General features: G+C 42.0%; 1 long non-coding RNA gene across 1 annotated transcript; it reads left to right on the top strand.

The window, feature by feature from the left end:
- Positions 1-4,095: 4,095 nt before the first annotated feature.
- On the top strand, positions 4,096-8,025 carry LOC309332668. The gene is made up of 4 exons (XR_014152290.1): positions 4,096-4,302; positions 6,109-6,178; positions 6,227-6,782; positions 6,897-8,025. It is a non-coding gene; the product is annotated as an uncharacterized lncRNA (long non-coding RNA).
- Positions 8,026-11,706: the final 3,681 nt, after the last annotated feature.

Below are 11,706 nucleotides of genomic sequence, written 5' to 3'. Positions count from 1 at the left end.
CCTGCCCTCCCTCCTCGTCGCGGAGGCCGGCCGCCCACACCGCCCGCCTCCTCCGCCCAGGCCCGCCCCGTCCCGCCCCGCTCTCGGCGGCCTCGGCTTCGGGAGGAGGCGCTGCCCGCTTCCCTCCGAGGGCGGGAAATTGGAAAGGGAAAGACGCAAAGCAAAAAACCCGCTCCTTGGATTCACTTGCCATTGGGTTTCATTATGAACGAGGATCCATGGGGGGATGCAGCTCACTAGACCCGAGTCTTCTCGTGTCGTTTCTTTTAAAACCATTAATGGGGGGGGGGGGTTATATGTAATTTGTATGGAATTTTCTGTTTTACAATGGAAAGCACTCGTTTTTACATCCTTAAGATATCTATGACTCCCCTTCTTCTCTTTCCATGCTTCATTTTACATATCAGATATCCCTGCATATTTTACCAAAACTATACCATTTGGCGTTCCATAAAACAACAGTATAAAAATATGGAAGAGATTCAGGCACAAAAGAACTAGGTCCAGTCTTAAGGGTCAGGGAAAGTCTTTACAAGCTGTCCACAGAAACTGACGTTATTCCATAACATAGGGGGAATAGCAGAAAATGCCCATTTTTTTGGCCTTATGATGCTCTGTAGAGCGAAGGGCCATTAATAGAATTTCCCCAGATGTGAGTATTAACATGTTCTGAAATACATTCAAAATATGAGTCATGTTAGATACTCAGCAGCATTCCAGTCATAGCAGTACAGGACTTGCTTACTCTGTCTGGTGTGCCGTTCCATTATCTGATAGGCATTTGCTGACAGCTGATACTGCAATGGCAATAGTTTGAAATTCCAGTTCATATACTGGACTATTATCTGTTGGTTTCTATTTCCCTCACTGAGCAGCAACTGCAGTCACAAGACATTGTTTTGCATTCCACAGAGTTACTGTTGGATTCCCACGGGTGGATGTGACGTACACTGGTTTCCTGTTTTTCAGTGTTCTCTTGGTTTCTTTGTTAGAGAGACAGTTGCTTCTCTGCTCTCACAGAGGCAAGATGCATGTTTGTATTCTCTCAGCATAGAGTGGAAATAAAGTTAAGAATGTGGCACATACTGCTTATCCTTCTGCTGTGTGGACTACTCTGCTTGGGCTCAAGATAAGACGAGCCTGTATCAGCTTCAGATGGGCCGAAGCTGGTCAAAATCTCACATTATCTTCCACCAGAGCTTGCAGGCCCAGTTATATTTTAAGGGCACAGCCAGCCGTGAAGTTCTCTTGTGCAAGCCTCACTGAAAGGAGTGGCATGTGTGCTAGGAAACTACTGTGCTCTTCTTGTCAGTGGAGAAATCTGTGAGACACCAAAATGCGGATAGAACTTTGGTCCCATTCATGCTGTACATGTAAACAACACCTGTTTCCCCAGAGAATCCTGGGAACTGTAGTTTGTTAAACGTGCTGAGCATTGAAGCTCTGTGAGGGGTAAACAATAGTTCCTATGATTCGGGGCGGGGACCCATGTGTTTTAAATGTGCTTCGCATCTGTGGTGTGGCTGTGACCTTTCACACACGCTCATTTTTTTGAGAAAGCTGCAAAACAGGAAACAGAGGTTTATGAGTATTGCTATAGATTTATGGTGAACACAATGGTTTGTAGAATCATGTATAACTTTCCAAGCTGGTCTCTGGCCAAGCCAGAGCACGTCTGTGGCATGTAACCATTGGTACCAAATGAGTGTCACATTTAGTGTCACATGCACTTCATTCTAATTCAGTAATTTTGGAACTTTCTCAAAGAGGGGAATTACATGCACTAAAATAAATATTGGAAGAGGAAGTGTGAGTCATTGGTGCTCCCATTCCCCAATATATATAATATATATGTCACTTGCTAACACTTGTCTGTTCTTCACACCATGAACTTACCATTTCCTGAACACAGCAAAACACACACACACTGTGAGGTGTGTCTCCACCCCATGCATGCTGCTGAGGCAAGCAAAACAGTTCAAATTGCTTTCGTTTTCTCTTGATTTGCAGGGTATTGACACCTGAGGCATCCAATGTTTTCTGAATTAAAATTAGAGGCACACTTCACCAATGGGATTTACTTTTAGAGAAGCCCAATGGTGAAGAATATGAACAGGACCATACCAGCTGGGTCACATATTCCAGAGCTAGCAGCCACCCATTCTAGAACCAGGTCTAATTCTAGAACCAGATCAAAAACAAGCAGCCAACACTTAACCAGCAATCTAGTCATACAAAAGATGGTGCCATTTATTCACTTGCATGACACCACAACATCCCCATTGCAGTGGTTTTTATTTTATGGTTGAAAAGATGCTGAAGGTGGCTCAAGCTTTGTTGCCAGCTTAGTACATAACATTGCCTCAAAGACAAAATCCATCTCATTAAATTTAAGACACTGTTGAGTCTTGGTTGGGGATGAACGCTTGCCTCCGTATTCCAAGTCGTTCATTTCCTTGGCCTTTGGTGTTTTGTAGCTTTCAATACACCTCAAGGAAATGAGAGCAATAAAGGAACGTCATAAACCTTTCAACAAGCTGCTAAGAATCAGGTGCTGGTGGGCTTCCTCCCCTCCCCTGAGATGACCTTTTGGTGGCCAGAGCACAGATGCCTCCAAGGAAGGACATCTTTTTCACCCTCCCCCTTCCAAGCCCAGCATGCTCCAACCACCATCAACACACCATTGCAAAGGGAAATTTGCTTCTGCTGGGCAGTGGGGATGAATGGGCACCAGTACAAAGAAAGAAATCATATGCTCATTCATGCATCAGCTGATGCTTTGATTTCCCTACCTGAGGACAAAAGGCTACATAGCTCGTAGGTTATGGAACAGACCCTGAAACTGACCCCAGAAACCCTTAACAAATTGCCATGTCCAGAATCAATTGAGGGAAATAATATGTTTGAATGTCCTGTGCAGGTATAGGGTGGGAGTCACCTAATGAGTCCTTTCAGCAGAAACCCTGCATATGGAGATTTGCTTGTGAAATGGAGTGTCCTCCCTTCTCTTCCCCACTGTCCCCTGCCTGTGAGTTCCCCCCAAAATAGCTCTGGGAGGGTCAGGAGAACCCCTGGAAAAGCATGCTGAGATGGAGTCTCAAAGAGGAGGGACTGTTCCATCTGGCAAGTTGAACAACCTGCACTGACAGAGCATTCAATAATAACACAACAGTGAATTGCTCCCACAGGGTGTACACAATCTCAAGAAGCACTTTTCAGACAAAAGATGTGCACTAGCTCTACAGTCTAGACCGTGTTGATTACTGGCAACTGCCCGTTTCCATGGGGGTTGCGTTCCGGGTCTTCGCATGTGTTGGCAGACCATGCATAAGCCTACCCTGTTCCGCTCCACCCTGCCCCCGTCTCGTTCCACCCCCTTTTTGGGCTACTTCCAGGTCCACAGAGATGAGTGTATGACGCTCACACCTCAGTCATAAAACAGTCGCTGCCTGTACATTTAAAAACACACACCAGCACTTAGATTCCATTGATTCTAAACTAAAATGTGTGTATGCAGTCTCAAGTGTCTGGAGTGGGAAATCACTGCTGTCCTTTTCAGCTGTACCCCAGATTGCAGCCTGTTTATTTTGTTCCATAGAATTCAATGGGGCCCACTGAGTCCCAAGCATGGGGGGGGCAGGCTTTTGTTAGGGAAGGCAGAAACTCAGTTTGTTAAGTATTTTTATTGATTGAGGGGGGCACCTGCCCCCTGCCCCCTTGGCTAGGCCCATGGTCCAAAGCCAGCCCTTCTTCCCATAGCTTTTCCCTCAGCCCTTTTTCACGGTGGTCACTCAAGAGTGCGATGGGTTAATAAATGCCAAGAAGTGATGAGCATGCCCTCCCCAATCCAATATCTTCAGCTGCAATCCTAAAAACACAAAGGGGTAAGCCCCACAGAATATATCAGGACTAATTTCTGAGTAACACACCTGTTTGCAGGTTTATTCAAGTGTGAGTCAAGATGAAATGGTCTTCATAATAAGATGATGAAAGGAACAGTGTGAAACACACGTTATTTATTTCCAGAATGTATTAATGTGGGAAGAAAATACTAATTCGTCACCAAAGCCCTGCAATGATTGCATGCTGAAATGAAGACATTTGCACCTACTGTATTAATGCTGCAAGGGACTTTTTAATGTGTCATTATGACCAACAGGTGGTGGAAGGAGCGAGTCGCATTCCAGTGAGTGAGCCTGTCCCTGGCTCTGCTACTGGTGTTGGCCCTCTCACTGGTCAAAGCTGAAGGAGTTAAGGGGCAGAGGGATTAGGAAAGAAACCTAGATGGGGAAGAGGAAACAGGTTTGTAAACACAACTGAAACCAGTTTAGCTTAGCTTTTTTAAGTAAACAAGGGGATTTTACTCTACTGAAACATTACTGTTTACAACTTCAAAAAGAGGTACAAATAATTTTCACCTGTGAGCTGATATATATGTATTAATTAGATATCTGTCTAAAAAGTGTTAGGAGAGGCAATTATTTTGAAATCAAACAGAAACAGAAAGAAAATTTCCCTGTTTAGGGAAGCTTTTAATGTTTAATAGGTTATTGTATTTTAGTGTTTTGTTGGAAGCCACCCAGAGTGGCTGGGGAAACCCAGCCAGATGGGCGGGGTATAAATAATAATAATAATAATAATTATTATTATTATTATTATTATTATTATTATTATTAAATAGAAGACCAAAGAAGAATTAATCCTAATCAAAGAGGGACATTCATTTGTGGACAAAAGATGGCCTTTGGGAAAGTCCCCAAAAGAAAGCTTAGCCAAGCAAAATCTAAACTGAAAACTCAGAAAAATACCAAGATGAAGATTTTAAGGAAAAAAACCCACGTGAAAACTGGAGAAGCCAAGAGAAAATCAAGTAATATGAAGAGTATAAATCAAGTTTTCTTACTTTTCAAACTAACTAGTCTTTGGATGTAAAAAGGAGCACATGAAAGCACATAGATGGGTATGAAGTTTGCTTAAAGCACAGTGAAAAATGAGTAGGGGAAATTAAAAGTTTTTCTTTTAAAAGGCAGCTGGAGAAGCCATCTGATGTTAGGGAAAGTGTGAGGTTTTCATTGCTGAAGCTAGAAAAGTCAAGATTGGGAAGAATTTAGCATAGGAAAGACTTGGAAGCAAGAAATGTTGGTGGATCTAGGCTGATGAAGTGTAGCTGGTAACACAATAACTGAAAGCCCTGTGCAATCTCCTTAAGTAATACTTTGATAATAAGTTTTTACTGAAGCCAGAAATAGGAGAGATGAGAAGGGAGGTATTTGGGGAGCATTCCAGGCATACTTACTTCTTGTCTCTTGCTAGAAAGTCTGGGAAGTCCTTGTGTGTAACACCTTCCTGAGGTTATCAGTTCTTTGTTTTTCATCTAGCCCCGAGAGTGGCATCTAGTAGCACCTGTAAATCCCTTAGAATGAGTATGCCAAGATTTTGGTGGACAGCAAGTGCCGCAGGTAGCAGCAGCAGAAGCAAAATGCACTCATCACGGGTCAGAGCATTTTATTTACAGTGGTACCTCAGGTTACATACGCTTCAGGTTACAGACTCCGCTAACCCAGAAATAGTGCTTCAAGTTAAGAACTTTGCTTCAGGATGAGAACAGAAATCATGCTCTGGCGGCGAGGCAGCAGCAGGAGGCCCCATTAGCTAAAGTGGTGCTTCAGGTTAAGAACAGGTTCAGGTTAAGTACGGACCTCTGGAATGAATTAAGTACTTAACCTGAGGTACCACTGTAATTTGAAGCTATGTGGGAATTGCAGAAGACGGTCACCAAAACATTGTTAAGTTTTTTTTTGTTCCTGGAGATGTTTCTAAATCCAGAAGGCCCCAAACATGCCAGCATTTGAGGAAGATAAAAACCACAAGCAAAATGAAGGTGACGTTGCCAATTCCATTGTGGAAAAGCAAAGAAGGCATTTTGAGAATGAAACTGCAGATGGCAATGATAAGAAAGAGGTGGCTTGTCATTGTCTCCTGTGGAGGAGGAGATGCAGAGCGACTGCTCAGGGATGTAGCAACTCCAGGACCCTGCATGAAAGTGTATTATTTCTCTTAGGAAAGTTTTTTAAGTCTGAATCTCATCTCTCTGCTGTGCCTCTCTAGATCAATGGATCATCCAGCTTCAAACAAAAATGACGGTCAAAATGGTATTCCATGATTGAAGGACATTTGGGTGAGTATCCCTTTCCGTCTGCAACTCTTTGTGCTATGACTCTTTCAGGTTATGGTGACAGAGTTGTCAGAAGAAGCCCTATTCCATGTCATCACAATGAGGCTCACCTGAAGGTAGGAGAACACTTGTTCTTTTGTTCCTGCCCTTCTCTCCTTTTGTTCCGGCTCGTCTTTCCTTCAGGTTTCTCAGAGTATCCCTTGCATGGCTAGGGGGAAATCTCCATTGTGTTCTGTCTGCAACTCATTGGGCTTAAGACTCTTTCAGGTTGGAGTGACTGAGTCGTCAGAAGAGGCCCCATTCTGTGTCACCACAATGAGGCTCACCTGCAGGTAGGAGAAGACTTCTTCTTTTCTTCCAGCTCTTCTTTCCTTCAGACTTCGCCGAGTTCAGTGTACGTGAAGTGAGAGTTGCCTACATTTGGACTGTGCTGCTTTAGGTAAGTTCACATTCCACCACTCTGTTGGCTTTTTTCAAGACAATGTTTTTTCGATTGGTCTCTCCTTTTTCTCATTTTATTTTCTGCTGGTCTCTTCACAGGTCTCTCCAAAGATCCTACAACACTGAGATGAAGCCAGCTCTTTCACAAGAGTCACAGAAAGCTGTGGTAAGAAAGCTGTTTTCTTTTTGTTTGTTTTTTAAATCTCATTTTCTGTAAGATTGGTGGAAGGTGACTGGGGACAAACTAGTGATTCTAGATGTCTCTGTTCTGCCCCTTTAGATTAATGGCTCATCCAGCTTCAAATAACATGGCGGTCAAAATGGTATTCTGTGACTGAAGGACATTTAGGTGAGTAACCCTTGCTTGGCCAGGGAGGAAATCTCTATTGCGTTCCGTCTGCAACTCATTGAGCTAAGACTCTTTCAGGTTGGGGTGACTGAGTCATCAGAAGAGGCCCTATTCCATGTCATCACAATGAGGCTCACCTGCAGGTAGGAGAAGACTGCTTCTTTTGTTCCGGCTCGTCTCTCCTTCAGGTTTCTCAGAGTATCCCTTGCATGGTTAGGGGGAAATCTCTATTGTGTTCCGTCTGCAACTCATTGTGCTAAGACTCTTTCAGGTTGCGGTGAGATAGTTGTCAGAAGAGGCCCTATTCTGTTTCACCACAATGAGGCTCACCTGCAGGTAGGAGAAGACTTTTTCTTTTCTTCCAGCTCTTCTTTCCTTCAGGCTTCGCAGAGTTCAGCGTATCTGAAGTGAGAGTAGCCTGCCTTTGGACTGTGCTGCTTTAGGTAAGTTCACATTCCATCACTCAGTTGTCTTTTTACAAAGCAATATTTTTTTATATTGGTCACTTCTTTTTCCTATTTTCTTTTTTCTCTTCACAGGTTTATCCAAAGAGCTCTACTTAACATCTTCAGGTTTTCTTTTTCCTGAGAGAACATTCAGAATGTTCTCTCAGGTTTTGCTTTTCCCCTTGTTGCATTGCTCAAAAAAAAAAGCAAAAGACACTGGTGGTCGGCGCTCCTGGTTCCCAGGACGGGGTTCAAATCCCTGCGGTGTCCAGGCTTACTTCCAATGCAACTGCTATCTCTCTCTCCCTCTCTATCTCTCTCTGTCTATCCCTATCTATCTCTTTCTGTCTCTCTATCCCTCTCTATCCCACACTGCCCAAATAACAATTGGCCCCCTTTCTCTTAAGTATTAGCGTGGGAGGGTGGTGACTTCAGTGACTAGCATGGAGCTATTATAATGATTTGTGTTTTTAACTACTTCCCCTCTCTTTTAGCAGCATAGACAATGAGGCCTATGAGGCACCGGCATATGAGGAGGTGGTGACTACTGGCTACTTATCGGGACCAACCATCTGGACCATCACCTCCAGCCCAGGGGCAACCCCAGTGGAGCCCCCTCCATACAGCGTGGTCATTGAGCCTCCTGCCCACGGAGAAACTGTGGTTGAGGCGTTCAGTGTTTCGGTGGCACCAGGCACACGGCGTGCTTCGGAGGCAGATCTACAGTCCCGGTTCCGCCTCAGGTTGCTCATGCTGCCAAAACTGCAGCGATTTGTCTCGGATACCCATGAACTCAAAGGTGTTGAAGAGCGGGCAGAACGTCCGGAGTCCCTCACGCCCCCTCCTGCTTATGAGAACGCGACTGTGGAGGAGGTCCTTGAAGAAGAATTTCAGCCCTCCAGGCTATGAGAACGGTGCACCGTGGACATTTTTCATCAGACTTTCTTCGGTGGTCGTCCTGTTGCAATCCATACGATATGAGAAAATCTGTCTGTAAATCTATTGTAGCCAGGATACAAACTGATGGAATATATCCGTTGAGCAAGTCTTTTCCTCAACATTGCAAACACTGTAACTTTAATTGAAAATAAAAATTAAAAAAAATAAAAATTGTCTAGTAGCACCTTATAGACCAGCTAAGTTTGTTCTGCTATAAGCTTTCATGTGTACACAAAAGCTTATACCAGAACAATCTATAAGGTGCTACTAGACAATTATTTATTTATTTATTTATTTATTTATTTCGACTGCATCAGACCAACACGCCTACCTACCTGAGTCTAAAATAACTTTAAGAAACTTGAAAACAGGACAATCTGTTTAACAACTGTGTTTATTGTCCAACCTATCATGTACACTACTGGGTGTCAAAAACAGATGACAGGCCAAGGGACAGGAGAGTATGGAAACCTGGAAATGGAATGGAAAATGGGTAAAGATGAGCGTGTTTCTGTACAGTATTTAGTCATCTGAAACTGGGTCCAGAATGGATGGACATAGGGCTGACCCAATCAGTCTTTTTTTGCTGCTGCAACACACGGTTGACGCATAATTTTTTTTTTTAAATATTTTTATTAGTTTTACAGAATAAAAAAGAACAAAGAATAAAATACAAAAGTTTCATAAATCATATTTCTTTTACAGAATCTTTTGGACTTCCCCACATCTTCCCGAATCTGCATTATTTATAATACCAACTTCAGCATTTTGTTATCTTATTTCATCACTTATTGTATCTTTCATTTTGTCATATTACCCATTTCAATATATTTGTAACCCAATATTCATAATACAAAGTCTTCAGCTATTTATTATCTTATTTCATTACTTATTGTATCTTTCAGTTCATTATTGTATCTTTCAATTCATTACTTATTGTATCTTTCAATTTCATGTTACCAAAGTCAAAGTTATTGTAACCATGATCTTATATATTGTGATTAAAACATAATGCAATAAAGATTTTTCTTAATTTCACCTCTCTTTTCTTGTGCCTTAGTTTTCATTTCACCTAATTACCATTGCTGGGGCTAATATTTCCTAAAAAGTGCATTTTCTTAACATTCATACAGCTTATAATATTTTTGTAAATAGTCCTTAAATTTTTTCCAGTCCTCTTCCATTTTTTCTTCTCCCAAGTCTCGGATTCTGCCAGTCATTTCCGCCAGTTCCATATAGTCCATCAACTGCGTCTGCCATTCCTCCAGTGTGGGTAAATCTTGTGTCTTCCAACACTTTGCGATGAGAATTCTTGCTGCTGTTGTAGCATACATAAAAAAAATTCTATCCTTCTTTAACACATTCTGGTCTACAATGCCCAGAAGGAAGGCCTCCGGTTTCTTAGGCAAGGTATATCTAAATACCTTTTTTAACTCATTATAGATCATTTCCCAAAAGGCCTTCACTTTCGGACATGTCCACCAGAGATGAAAGAACGTCCCTTCCGCCTCTTTACACTTCCAGCATTTATTATCAGACAAGTGATATATCTTAGCAAGCTTGACTGGGGTCATGTACCACCGGTATATCATTTTCATAATATTTTCTTTCAGGGCACTACATGCCGTGAATTTCAATCCGGTGGTCCATAGCCTTTCCCAGTCCTCAAACATAATGTTATGTCCAATATCCTGTGCCCACTTTATCATGGCGGATTTGACTGTCTCATCCTGTGTATTCCATTTAAGCAGCAAGTTATACATTCTTGAAAGTAATTTGTCTTTAGGTTCTAACAATTCTGTCTCTAATTTCGATTTTTCCACCTGAAACCCAACCTTTTTATCTGTTTTGAAAATTTCCCGAATTTGAGCATAATGCAACCAGTCTCGCACCTTGCTTTTTACATTTTCAAAACTCTGCAGCTTCCAATTGTCACCATCTTTTTCAATTAATTCCCAATATTTTGGCCAGTAGGCCTCCATGTTAAGTCTCTTACGTGCCTTGGCCTCTGCCGGTGAAAGCCACCTTGGTGTTTTGCTCTCCAATAAGTCTTTATATTTTGTCCAGACCATAAAAATTGCTCTTCTAACAATATGATTTTTGAACATTTTATGAACTTTAACCTTGTCGTACCACAAATACGCATGCCACCCAAAAGCGTTATCAAACCCTTCCAGATCTAGGACATCAGTGTTCTCTAACAAAAACCAATCTTTCATCCAGCAGAAGGCTGTAGATTCGTAATATAACCTCAAGTCTGGCAGGGCAAATCCCCCCCTTTCTTTCGCATCTGTTAGTATTTTAAACTTAATTCGGGGCTTTTTGCCCTGCCAAACGAACTTAGAGATATCCTTCTGCCACTTTCCAAAACATACCACTTTGTCCACAATCTGCAGGGTCTGAAACAAGAATAACATTTTCGGCAAAACATTCATCTTTATAGCTGCTATTCGGCCTAACAAGGAAAGTTTTAGTCTTGTCCAAGTTTCCAAATCCCTTTTGATTTCTGACCAGCATTTCTCATAGTTGTCCTTAAACAAATTCAAGTTTTTAGAAGTCAGGTACACCCCTAGGTATTTTACCTTTTTAACCACATTTAATCCTGTCTCTTTCAAAAACTCATCTGCTTCTGTAGACGTTAGGTTCTTTGCTAAGACCTTAGTCTTTTGCTTGTTCAACTTAAATCCCGCCACCCGACCATAATCAGAAATTAAATCCAAAACTCTTTTTGTGCTAGAAACTGGCTCCTGTAATGTTAATACCAAATCATCTGCAAATGCTTTCAGTTTGTATTGTTTCACTCCAACCTCAATGCCCCGAACTGACCGGTCCCTTCTAATCATATTCAAAAGCACCTCCAGGACCGAGATAAACAATAATGGGGATAGAGGGCACCCTTGTCGTGTCCCTTTTTCAATATTGAATTCCTCCGTCACCACATTGTTTACTATCAATTTAGCTTTTTGATCTGAATATATTGCTTCTATACCATTTTCAAACCCCCGTCCCACTCCCATCCCTTCCAAATTTTTCTTCATGAACATCCAAGAAATATTGTCAAAGGCTTTCTCCGCATCAATAAAAATTAGCACCGCTCTAGTATTAATATTTGTTTGTAAGAGTTCCAAAATGTCAATAATGTTTCTCGTATTGTCAAACAAATGCCTACCCGGGAGAAAGCCTGCTTGATCTTTGTGAATCACTTCGTTCAGTACTTTTTTAAATCTATTTGCCAAAATATCTGCAAAAATTTTGTAATCCACATTTAGGAGTGAGATGGGACGGTAGTTCTTAAGTTGAGTCTTTTCAGTTTCTGTTTTAGGAATCAATGTGATGAAAGCTTCCTTCCACGTTTC

This window comes from Podarcis erhardii, assembly GCF_964252035.2.
Source record: "Podarcis erhardii genome assembly, chromosome: 17".
In the NCBI taxonomy this organism is placed as follows: domain Eukaryota; kingdom Metazoa; phylum Chordata; class Lepidosauria; order Squamata; family Lacertidae; genus Podarcis; species Podarcis erhardii.
Note: the sequence above shows the minus strand (reverse complement) of the source record. Positions and strands in the feature narration are given on the sequence as shown.